At 42.2% G+C, this 12186-nt stretch overlaps 1 pseudogene; it reads right to left on the minus strand.

Annotated features, from left to right (window-relative positions):
* Positions 1-1389: 1389 nt before the first annotated feature.
* LOC102986712 (uncharacterized) lies at positions 1390-7053 on the minus strand (annotated as a pseudogene).
* Between the last annotated feature and the right edge of the window lie 5133 nt (positions 7054-12186).

Consider the following 12186-nt stretch of genomic DNA (forward strand, 5'->3'; position numbering starts at 1 on the left):
TTCTTTATTTTTATTTAACCCATCTGGGCTTTTTCTGTTATTATCACTAGAGGAGTTTGACAACAGAGTTAAGCACCTGAGAACTTTTTCTCTTCTTTTGGTTTGAAAATAGGTATTATTCTCTGACGTTGTAACAAAATTGAATGAGAGGGCTAAAATTCAGAAGTTTTACAACTCCTCCACCTATTAGAATCATGCAGGGGAGCTTTTAAACCATCCTAATTGGGAGGTACTCTGAGAGATGTTGATTGCATAGGTGTGGGGTGGTGTGTTGTCTGATGTTTCCAGAGAAACACATAGAGAAAGAGACTTATTATAAGAAAGTGGATTGCACAATAATGAAGGCTGGCAAGTTCAAAACCAGTGGTGTGGGCGACAGGCTGGAGACTCAGGAAAGACGAGGATGCGGCTGAAGTCTGAAGGCTGTCTTCTTCAGAATTCCCTCCTGCTTTAGCAGGCTGTTTTTTTATTCTACTCAGACCTTCAGCTGATTGTATGTGGCACACACACATTATGGAGAGCAATCTATTTGTTCAAAATTCACCAATTTAAATGTCAATCTCCTCCAAAAACACTCTCCAAATTGACACATAAAATGAACGATCACAAGTCCACCCCTTTTCAACTTGGCATCTCTATGAATCTCCTTAAACAATACTTAATTTCCAAATGGAGACGATAAAAAGATCATGACACAACTATTCAGCATATAAGCAAAAACACAATAACCTTTTCCCCAGGAAAGGATTCGTTTAGTCTTCTTGACCTTCATAACCTAAATACTAAGATGTAAGTTAATAATACTTAAATACTATGACATTATGATACAGAGTCAATATGTCTTATGTTACAAAGAAGATAAGAGGGGGAAGGAAACAAAGACTATAAATATGTGTATGTATATATATATATATATATATATATATATATATATATATAAAGGAGAGAATACTCATGACAATTATAGTCCTTGTCCTTGTAACTGGTCTTATGATTGTAGCTAGTATTCATAACTACCTTCTCAAATACCCCTTCTGAATTTCCTTTGCCTTTCCCTCAGCAAGCACCTCAGCCACGTTGTGGGTTTTTTGCCTGGTGAGTTACCCTAACTTAATTCCTGTAGAGTCTGGGCCATTAGTAGTCCTGCTTGGCTTGGTTTGTTGTAGATTTCCATTGACTTTAATCACAGGGCATGGTGATACAGAGATACTCTTAAGAAATCTCCTGTATTCCAGACATACTCTTCTTGACCTCCACTGGGCTGGAGTAGCAGCCCAGTTTCCCCTTAGGAGTCAGGATCAGCCATCCCAGCCAGCACAGTAACTCCTCCTTTGCCTGTTGATTTAGAGACATGAGACGTTCAAAGTGACCAGATGGCCATCTTAACTTTCAGCTCAATAGACTCATTGTGTCTCCTGGTGGAAACACTCCTCCCTTTGGAATTAAATCTAGGCCATCAGAGTGTAATATGACAGGAATAGGAAACAAAAATTTTGCTAGTAAGTCATTAGGGGTAATAATGAATGGTGCCACTCCCTCTTATACCCCTTGATCTTGGGCCAGTGAATTCTGGCTATGGAAGAAACAACGCCATACATATTGGACAATGGTTCAGAACATGCACAATCTCCTGGAGAACCTGCCCTAGCCCTGCAAGTTATTGTCATCTAGATAGCACTGTAACTGAGTCTCCAAGAGCTTATTCCACTATTCTATCAAGCCAGCTGCTTCAGGATGGCAGGGAATATGGTAAGACCAGTGAATTCCATGAGAATGAGCCCCTTGCTATGTCGTGAGTTTCTTAATCAGAATAAATGCTGTATGGAATGTCATGACGGTGAATAAGGCATCCTGTGATTATCTGGATGTACTGCCTGGAGGGTAGTCTTGGAAGAAGCATTTTGTGCAGAAAAGGCAAATTTGTATCCAGAGTAAGTGTCTATTCCAGTAAAAACAAAATGTTGCTGTTCCATGGTGGGAGTAGTCCAGTGTAATCAACCTGCCACCAAGTGGCTGGCGGATCACCCTGAGGAATGGTGTCTGTGTTAGGGGAAAACAAACAAACAAACAAACTAATGTGTCCCTACTGTGTTTCTCTTTATTCTCTCACTATACCACACTCACAACAATTCTGAGACTTCTTGTCACCAAATGAATGGGATTCTTTTCCCCCACACCAAGCCATTCTCTCTATGACACCATCTGGGTGTCTTAGAATTGGACTCAGTTCTGATACTCTGTACCTGGAGAAAGCATCAGACCCCACAGGTTAAGGGCTCAAGTCCCACAAGCCCAACTTCAGATGCCAGTCACAAGTAGTAGGTTCCCAGGATCTACAACTCTGTCCGACTTGGCTACAGACTGGAGGTTCCCACGACCTCCTTCTCCATGGATTCAATTATTTGCTAGAGTGGCTCACAGAACTCTGGTAAATACTTACATTTACTAGTTTATTAAAGGCTATGATAAAGGATACAGATGAACAGCCAGATGAAGAGATACATAGGGTGATATCTGAGAGGGTCTTCGAGCACCGGGAGCTTCTGTCCCTGTGGAGCTGGCGGCTATCACCCTTCTGGAGTGACTGTGTTTACAACATGAAAGGTCTCTGAACTCCATACTATTGGGGTTTTGATGGAGGGCCCCTCACGAGGGCAAGATCAACTGTTAACTCCCTTTCCAGCCTCTCTCCCCTCTCTAGAGAAGTGTGTATGTGGTGGAGGGGAGCCTGAAAATTGTAAGCTTCTAATTATGGCTTAATCTTTCTAGTGACCAGCCCCCATCCAGAAACCATCCAGGAACACACCCAGAGTCACCTCATTAGAACACAAGATTCTCCCAGTACTCTTATCACTTAGGAATTTAAAAGGGGTTGAGGAGCTCTGTGCCAGGAACCAGGGGTAGAGACTAACAAATATTAATATAGTATCTATTATCTCATGGTGCCGAATCGGAGACTCAGTCTTGGTCTCGGCTGCCGGCTGATTGGCTGTTCACCAACGGCCATAACCAGATCAGCCTGGGTGAGTAGAAGTCCATGTTGCTGAGCCCATCTAACTTCCACCTTTGCCACCGTGGCCACTTGGTTCACGTCCTTGGGTAATGACAGGGGTGGCCGGGGAAAGAGGCTTCCTGGTAATAGGTTATCCTATCCACTTGTTACTAGAATCCTCCCTTGCTGAGGCCACCCTTTGGTGAGCATCGTCATGGGACACAAATGCCTTCACATTTTCCCCATTCAGAGAGGTCTGTCCGTAGACCTCTTTCCCAAATTTTCACGTCACCAATCTTCCAATCACATTCCTTCTAAATTTCTGACTCTTCAGCCAAACCATTGCCCACCACCCTTGAAACTGTATATAATCACAAATCTGGTCATCTGTCCTTCCAAGCAAAATAAATAGCCAGCTGCACTCCTTGATGTTCTGCCCACTGAGAGGAACTCCCTTCACCACTGTCCTTCAGAGATGACCCAGAGAGGGGCTGAGTGCTGCAGTTGTCCATTTGTGAACTAGGTCCCAGTCTTCTGTTCCCCTGCCAGCTGATCATAAGGAACTCCCCGTGGGACCAGAGATGCAGAATGGGAGAGAAGGCAGTGTAGCAAGAAGTGGTGACCATGTGCATTTGGGCCACTTCCGCATGTGCCTTACCTGTGCTTTCAGAGTCTGCTCGCGTCTGATCGCACTTATAGACCACTTCCATTTGGTGATGGATGGCTGCTGCGGGCACCCAATATTACGGCTTGGTGGGTCAGATAACACCCAGTTCATGATCGGTAGCTCAGGTCACATGGTAATGCAGTGGCCCGTGAGTGAGCATCAGTCTTTACTAAGGCCCAGTCGTAGGTCAAGATCTGTGTCTCAGAAGGTCAATTATCTCCAGAGGATGCAACACTTTGCTTCAAAGTTCTAAGGCCCTTCACTGTGATTTACCTGTACTGTAAGTCCCCTGCATACAAACCTTCAAGTTGCGAACTTCCAAAGATGTGAACATGTTTACATGTCCAATCACCTAAGTTAGTTCAAGTGTCTGGTGTAGATTGTCACGTGTGTGCATCCTCTACAAGGAGCATCAGTCTTTACTAAGGCCCAGTCGTAGGTCAAGATCTGTGTCTCAGAAGGTCAATTATCTCCAGAGGATGCAACACTTTGCTTCAAAGTTCTAAGGCCCTTCACTGTGATTTACCTGTACTGTAAGTCCCCTGCATACAAACCTTCAAGTTGCGAACTTCCAAAGATGTGAACATGTTTACATGTCCAATCACCTAAGTTAGTTCAAGTGTCTGGTGTAGATTGTCACGTGTGTGCATCCTCTTCAAGTGGTTGTGCTTTTGTGTTCTTTACTGTACAGTACTGTATAGAGTATAGTAGTATAGTATCTTTATTTCAAGCCCAGGACCTCTGGAAGCAAGTGTAAAAGCAGCAGTGGTAGGTGGTACTACTGTACTTTTCAAGGTACTGTACTATAAGATTAAAAATGTTTTCTTATTTTTTGTGTTTGCTTGTTTTAATGTATTATTTGTGTGAAAAGTCTTATAAACCTATTAAATTGCATACAAACCTTCAAGTTGCGAACTTCCAAAGATGTGAACATGTTTACATGTCCAATCACCTAAGTTAGTTCAAGTGTCTGGTGTAGATTGTCACGTGTGTGCATCCTCTACAAGTGGTTGTGCTTTTGTGTTCTTTACTGTACAGTACTGTATAGAGTATAGTAGTATAGTATCTTTATTTCAAGCCCAGGACCTCTGGAAGCAAGTGTAAAAGCAGCAGTGGTAGGTGGTACTACTGTACTTTTCAAGGTACTGTACTATAAGATTAAAAATGTTTTCTTATTTTTTGTGTTTGCTTGTTTTAATGTATTATTTGTGTGAAAAGTCTTATAAACCTATTAAATTACAGTACTATATAGCCAATTGTGTTAGTTGGGTACCTAGGCTAACTTTGTTGAACTTACGACCAAACTGGACTTATGAACGTGCTCTTGGAACGGAAATTGTTCATATGTAGAGGACTTTCTGTAGGGGCTGCCAAAGGATTCAAGCATGTCCTCCTCTCTAGGTGACACTTAGAGCACCATTGGATCTGCTGGATCACATGGCACAAGTAGCAGAACAACTTGCACAGTGATCAGGACCTGTTGCAGAGCCTGATGTTCTGTTGCTCTGAGCCCCACTCAACTAGCAGCTTTCCAGGTCACTCAGTAAATGGAGTAACACACACACAGAAATGAGGAATATGTTGCCTCCAGAATCCAAACTAACATGCTATAGTGATATCCTCACATCACTGGACCCCTAGAAATTTTACTGAGGTAAAAGCACCCTGAATTTTATTCAGATTTATTTTACATCCTCTGACATGAAAATATTTCCCAGTAAGTCTGGAGTCGTTGCTACTTCTTGCTCCCCACATCCAATCTGCATAATGACATCAGTGTAATGCACCAGTGTGATGTCTCATAAAAGGGAAACGTGATCAAGGTCCCTGTGAACTGAATTATAACATAGGGCTAGAGCGTTAATGTACCTCTGAGGTAGAACAGTGAGTATGTGTTGCTGGCCTTGCCACTGAAGGCAAATGGCTTCTGATGGTCTTCATTAGCAGGGATGGAGAAAAAAACATTTCCCAGATCAATAGCTGAGATCCAGGTACCAGAGGATGTGCTAACTTGCTCAAGCAAAGAACCATACCTGGCATCAAGGATGCAATTGTAGTTACCACTCAATTAAGCTTGTGATAATCGATTGTCATTCTCCAAGATCGACTTGTCCTCTGCATAAACCAAAAAGAGTTGAACGCAGGTGTGGTAGAAATCACCACCCCTGCATCTTTCTAGTCCTTGAGGGTGGAACTAACCTCTGCGATCCCTCAAGGAATGCAGTATTGTTTTTAGTTTACCATTTTCCTAGGTAGAAACAGTTCTAGTGGTTTCAACTAGACCTTTTCCACAGAAACAACCCTTGCTGTACATGTCAGGGAAGCAATGTGAGATTTCTGCCAGCTGCTGAGTATTTCTATTCCAATTATTCATCTGTAACTAGAGAAATAACCACAGAATGAGTATGGGTGGGCCCACTGTAAGATAGCCCTACACCAAAACTACATCGATTACCTGACATCCATAAGTCCCTGCTTTGACTGGTAGACCACAGTGACATCTTGGGTTTTCTGAAATTAGTGTCAGTTCAGAGCTGGTGTCCAGTAGTTCTCCAAAGTTCTGATTACTTCCTTTTTCTCAATTCACAGTTACCCTGGGAAAAGGCCATAGGTCCCTTTGGGGAAGACTGGGAGAATGACCAAGAGTATAAACTTTTGGCAGCATATGAGGGTCCTTCCTTGAGGAGACCCATTCTCTCATCATTAAAAGGTTCTGGGTCTGTAAACTGTTTCAAGTTTGGGAAATGATTGAGGGACTGTAAATCTTTGGTAGGTTAGGCTTTTGTTCACTTGACCTAGAACTTTTCTGCTTACACCAATGAAGTAAGAATTTAGTAGGCTTCCCATATATTTCACTTCTAAGAACACTATGATCAATTAGCCAACTCCCTAGGTCTGGGAGAGTCAAACTCTCCTGATCACTGCTTGACTCCACGGTCCATGGCAGTAACCATGCCCACCTTGTCTTTGGTGGTCAAGAACCACCGCCACCACTTGGCCCCTGGGATCCAATCACTCCCACTGCATTCAGGGTTCCCAATTCAGTGTCCAAAGTTCCCACTGTGAGATCTGGACCACAGAGGACAGCAATCACAGGGTAGTAAATTAAGTAGTTCCTCCTCATGGATCATATTTTGTACCTCACTTTTGGAGTCCTGCTGAAAATTTGGTGAAAATATAAGTCTAGAAGCAAAGAGAAGTGGTGGGCATGGATTCTGAGAAGAAGCAATATTATCTTGCCAGGCGATTGGCACACTGTAGCTTCCATTATAGTTTCCTCTAGCAGTGGACGGTGAATTTCCTCAGACAAGCGTGGAGACTCTGCTTCTATTGGCAAAGGATACCCATCAGGCCTTAGCGCCCACTTCCTCAGGGTCTCCCCTGGCACCCCCATTCCAACTTCAGGATCCCATTCCTTCACAATCAATGCCGTAACTTTAACAGTAGACACTCTGACAGGGTAGGAATTCAATACGCCTTGTAAGTCCTTCACTCAGGATGAGATGCTGGGATTGGTTGTCAACAGTCTCGGTCCTAAGGCTACAGAATACAAAGGTCTCTTTCAGGGCAGACATGGAAGATTTTGGATCATCTGTTCAGTGCTTGAGATGGGAATTTGAACCACTGAGATCATCCTTTCCTTTCCCTCCTTTCTCCAATGTCATGAGGTACAACCAGCCAATCTTTCTTTTTTTGTTTGTTTGTTTTTGTTTAGGATGTAGAGCAAATTAACTCGCATTTAATGCTAGAGTAAATTGAATGTAAATTGGAACAAACTTTTTTTTAACATCTTTATTGGAGTATAATTGCTTTACAGTAGTGTGTCAGTTTCTGATTTATAACAAAGTGAATCAGCTATAGGTACACATATATCCCCATATTTCCTCCCTCTTGCATCTCCCTCCCACACTCCGTATCCCACCCATCTAAGTGGTCACAAAGCACCAAACTGATCTCCCTGTGCTATGCAGCTCCTTCCCACTAGCTATCTATTTTACATTTGGTAGTGTATATATGTCAATGTCACTCTCTCACTTCGTCCCATCTTACCCTTACTCTTCCCCGTGTCTTCAAGTCCATTCTCTATAACCACGTCTTTATTCCGGTCCTGCCCCTAGGTTCTTCAGAACAAATTTTTTTTGTTTTTTGTTTTTTTTTAGATTCCATATATATGTAAAATAACTCAATTTCATTACTTTTTACAGCTGAGTGATATTCCATTGTATATATGTGCCACATCATCTTTATCCATTCATCTGTCAATGGACACATAGGTTGCTTCCATGTCCTGCCTATTGCTGCAATGAACATTGTGGTACATAACTAGGTTTGAATTATGGTTTTCTCTAGGTATATGTGCAGCAGTGGGATTGCTGGGTCATATGGAAATTCTATTTTTAGTTTCTTAAGGAACTTCCATACTGTTCTCCATAGTGGCTGTATCAATTTACATTCCCACCAACAGTGTAAGAGGGTTCCCTTTTCTCCACACCCACTCCAGTATTTATTGTTTGTAGATTTTTTGATGATGGTCATTCTGAATGGTGTGAGGTCCATTCTGAGGGTTGTCTTTTCATCTTGTTTATGGTTTCCTTTGCTCTGGCAAAAGCTTTGAAGTTTCATTAGTTTCCATTTGTTTATTTTTGTTTTTATTTCCAATTCCCCAGGTTGTGGATCAAAAAGGATCTTGCTGTAGTTTATGTCATGGAGTGTTCTGCCTATGTTTTCTTCGAAGAGTTTTCTAGTATCTGGCCTTACATTTAGGTCTTTAATCACTTTGAGTTTATTTTTGTGTATGGTGTTAAGGGGTGTTCTAATTTCATTGTTTTACATGTAGCTGTCAAGTTTTCCCAGCACCACTTATTGAAGAGGCTGTCTTTTATCCATTGTATAGTCTTGCCTCCTTTATCAAAGATAAGTTGACCATATGTGGTGGGTTTATCTCTGGGCTTTCTATCCTGTTCCATTGATCTATATTTCTGTTTTTGTGCCAGTACCATACTGTCTTGATTACTGTAGCTTTGTAGTATAGTCTGAAGTCAGGGAGTTGGGTAGTATAGTCATTTTTGCAATGTTGATTCTTCCAATCCAAGAACATGGTATATCTCTCCATTTTTTTGTATCATCTTTAATTTCTCTCATCCGTGTCTTATACTTTTCTGCATAAAGGTCTTTTGTCTCCTTAGGTAGGTTTATTCCTAGTTATTTTATTATTTTTCTTGCAATGGTAAATGGGAGTGTTTTCTTAATTTCACTTTCAGAGTTTTCATCATTAGTGTATAGGAATGCCAGAGATTTCTGTGCATTAATTTTGCATCCTGCTATTTTATCAAATTCATTGATTAGTTCTAGTAGTTTTCTGGTAACATCTTTAGGATTCTCTATGTATAGTGTCATGTCATCTGCAAACAGTGCCTAGAGAAGGTCCTTTAGCATTTGTTGTAAAGCTGGTTTGGTAGTGCTTAATTCTCTTAGCATTTGCTTGTCTGTAAAGGTTTAAATTTCTCCATCAAATCTGAATGAGATTCTTTCTGGATAGAGTAATCTTGATTCCCTTTCATAACTTTAAATGTGTCCTGCCACTCCCTTCTGGCTTGCAGATTTTCTGCTGAAAGATCAGCTGTTAACCTTATGGGGATTCCCTTGTACATTGTTTGTTGTTTTTCTCCTGCTGCTTTTAATATTTTTTCATTGTATTTAGTTTTTGATAGTTTGATTAATATGTGTCTTGGCATGTTTCTCCTTGGATTTATCCTGTATAGGACTCTCTTCGCTTCCTGGACTTGAGAAACTGTTTCCTTTCCCATATTAGGGAAGTTTTCAACTATAATATCTTCAAATATTATTCTCAGTCCCTTTCTTTTTCTCTTCTTCTTCTGGAACCCCTAACATTCGAATGTTGGTGTGTTTAATGTTGTCCCAGAGGTCTCTCAGACTGTTCTCAATTCTTTTCATTCTTTTTTCTTTATTCAGCTCTGCAGTAATTATTTACACTTTTTTATCTTCGAGGTCACTTATCCATTCTTCTGCCTCAGTTATTCTGTTATTGATAACTTCTAGATAATTTTTAATTTCATTTATTGTTGTTCATCATTGTTTGTTTGCTCTTTAGTTCTAGGTCCTTTGTAAGCGTTTCTTATTTTTTCTCCATTCTATTTCCAAGATTTTGGATCATCTTTGCTATCATTACTCTGAATTCTTTTTCAGGTAGACTGCCAATTTCTCTTCATTTGTTTGGTCTGGTGGATTTTTACCTTTGTTCTTCATCTGCTGTGCGTTTCTCTGTCTTCTTACTTTGCTTAACTTACTATGTTTGGGGTCTCCTTTTCTCAGGCTGCAGGTTTGTAATTCCCATTGTTTTTGGTTTCTTCCCCCAGTGGCTAAGGTTGGTTCTGTGAGTTGTGTAGGCTTCCTGGTGGCGAGGACTGGTGCCTGTGTTCTAGTGGATGAGGCTGGATCTTGTCCTTCTAGTGGGCAGGACCATGTCCGGTGGTGTGTTTTGGGTTGTCTGGACCTTATTATGATTTTAACCAGTCTCTCTGCTAATGGGTGGGGTTGTGTTCCTGTCTTGCTAGTTGTTTGACATAGTGTGTCCAGCACTGCAGCTTGCTGGTTGTTGAGTGGAGCTGGGTCTTAGCATTGAGATGGAGATCTCTGAGAGAGTTTTTGCCATTTGATATTACATGGACCTGGGGAGTTTCTGGTGGACCAACGTCCTGAACTCAGCTCTCCCACCTCAGATGAACAGGCCTGACACCCAGCCAGAACACCTAGACCCTGTCAGCCACATGGCTCAGAAGAAAAGGGAGAAAAAAATGAAAGAAAGAAAGAAAGAAAGAAAGAAAGAAAGAAAGAAAGAAAGAAAGAAAGAAAGAAAGAAAGAAAGAAAGTTTATTATAACAAAAAATACAAATATTATTAAAATTTTAAAAAATTAAAATGTATTTTTTAAAAAAAGAAAGAAAGAAGAGATCAACCAAACCAAAAAAACAAATCCACCAATGATAACAAGCACTAAAAACTACACTAAATAAATAAATAAATAAAAATGGATAGGCAGAACCCTAGGACAAATGGTAAAAGCAAAGCTATACACACAAAATCACACAAAGTCCACCTCCTCAATTTTGGGATGATTCGTTGTCTGTTCGGGTATTCCAGAGATGCAGGGTACATCAAGTTGATTGTGGAGATTTAATCCACTGCTCCTGAGGTCCCTGGGAGAGATTTCCCTTTCTCTTCTTTGTTTGCACAGCTCCTGGGGTTCAGCTTTGGATTTGGCCCCGCCTCTGCGTGTAGGTTGCCTGAGGGCATCTGTTCTTCGCTCAGACAGGATGGGGTTAAAGCAGCAGCTGATATGGGGACTCTGGCTCACTCAGGCCGAGGTGAGGGAGGGGTACGGATGTGGGGCGAGCCTGCGGTGGCCATGGCTGGCGTGACATTGCACCAGCCTGAGGCGTGCCATGCATTCTCCCAGGGAAGTTGTCCCTGGATCACGGGACCCTGGCAGTGGCAGGCCGCACACGCTCCTGGGAGGGGAAGTGTTGATAGTGACCTGTGTTTGCTCACAGGCTTCTTGGTGGCTGTAGAAGCAGCCTTAGCATTTCATGCCAGTCTCTGGTGTCTGTGCTGATAACCGTGGCTTGCGCCCGTCTCTGGAGCCCGTTTAGGCAGTGCTCTGAATCCCCTCTCCTCGCGCACCCCAGAATAATGGTCTCTTGCCTCTTAGGCAGGTCCAGACTTTTTCCCGGACTCCCTCCCAGCTAGCTGTGGTGCACTAGCCCCCTTCAGGCTGTGTTCACACAGCCAACCCCAGTCCTCTCCCTGGGATCTGACCTCTGAAGCCAGAGCCTCAGCTTCCAGCCCCCACCCGTCCCACTGGGTGAGCAGATGATCCTCTCGGGCTGGTGAGTGCTGGTCAGCACCGATCCTCTGTGCGGGAATCTCTCCGCTTTGTCCTCTGCACTTCTGTTGCCGTGCTCTCCTCCGTGTCTCCGAAGCTCCCCGCCCCCAACCAGCTGCCATCTCCCCAGCCAATCTTATTATACTCATTAATTTGACAAAATTGTTTGAAAACATCATATACATCATCACACAGATCCTTGCCTCCTATTATTGTTTGATCAAGAGTATCCATTGGTGATAATTTGTGTATCTCTATTTTCAGATGATATCATGGACTATCAGCCTTCTCTTTACTGTTGGAAATAGAGTCATTAGTGTCTTTAAATCTAATCAATTTTGAGAGCCAATTGCTGGAACTTCAAAAGCTATTCAGAACATTCACCCTTATGATTCTTTTGCTCCAGAACTACTCTTGGTACCAAAATCTGTATCAGTCAGGGTTCTCCAGAGAGGCAAAGCAGTAGGATGTGTATACAAATATAGACAAAGTTTTATTATAAGGAATTTGCTTACATGGTTATGGAAGATGGCAAGTCCCATATCTGTAGTGTGGGCCCTGGCAGCTTGCAGAGCAAAGCAGAGCCAGTGGTGCAGCTGGAGTCCCAGGAGATCTTGTCATGTG

The sequence above is a fragment of the Physeter macrocephalus genome, chromosome 5 (genome assembly GCF_002837175.3).
Source record: "Physeter macrocephalus isolate SW-GA chromosome 5, ASM283717v5, whole genome shotgun sequence".
Taxonomy (NCBI): Eukaryota; Metazoa; Chordata; class Mammalia; order Artiodactyla; family Physeteridae; genus Physeter; species Physeter macrocephalus.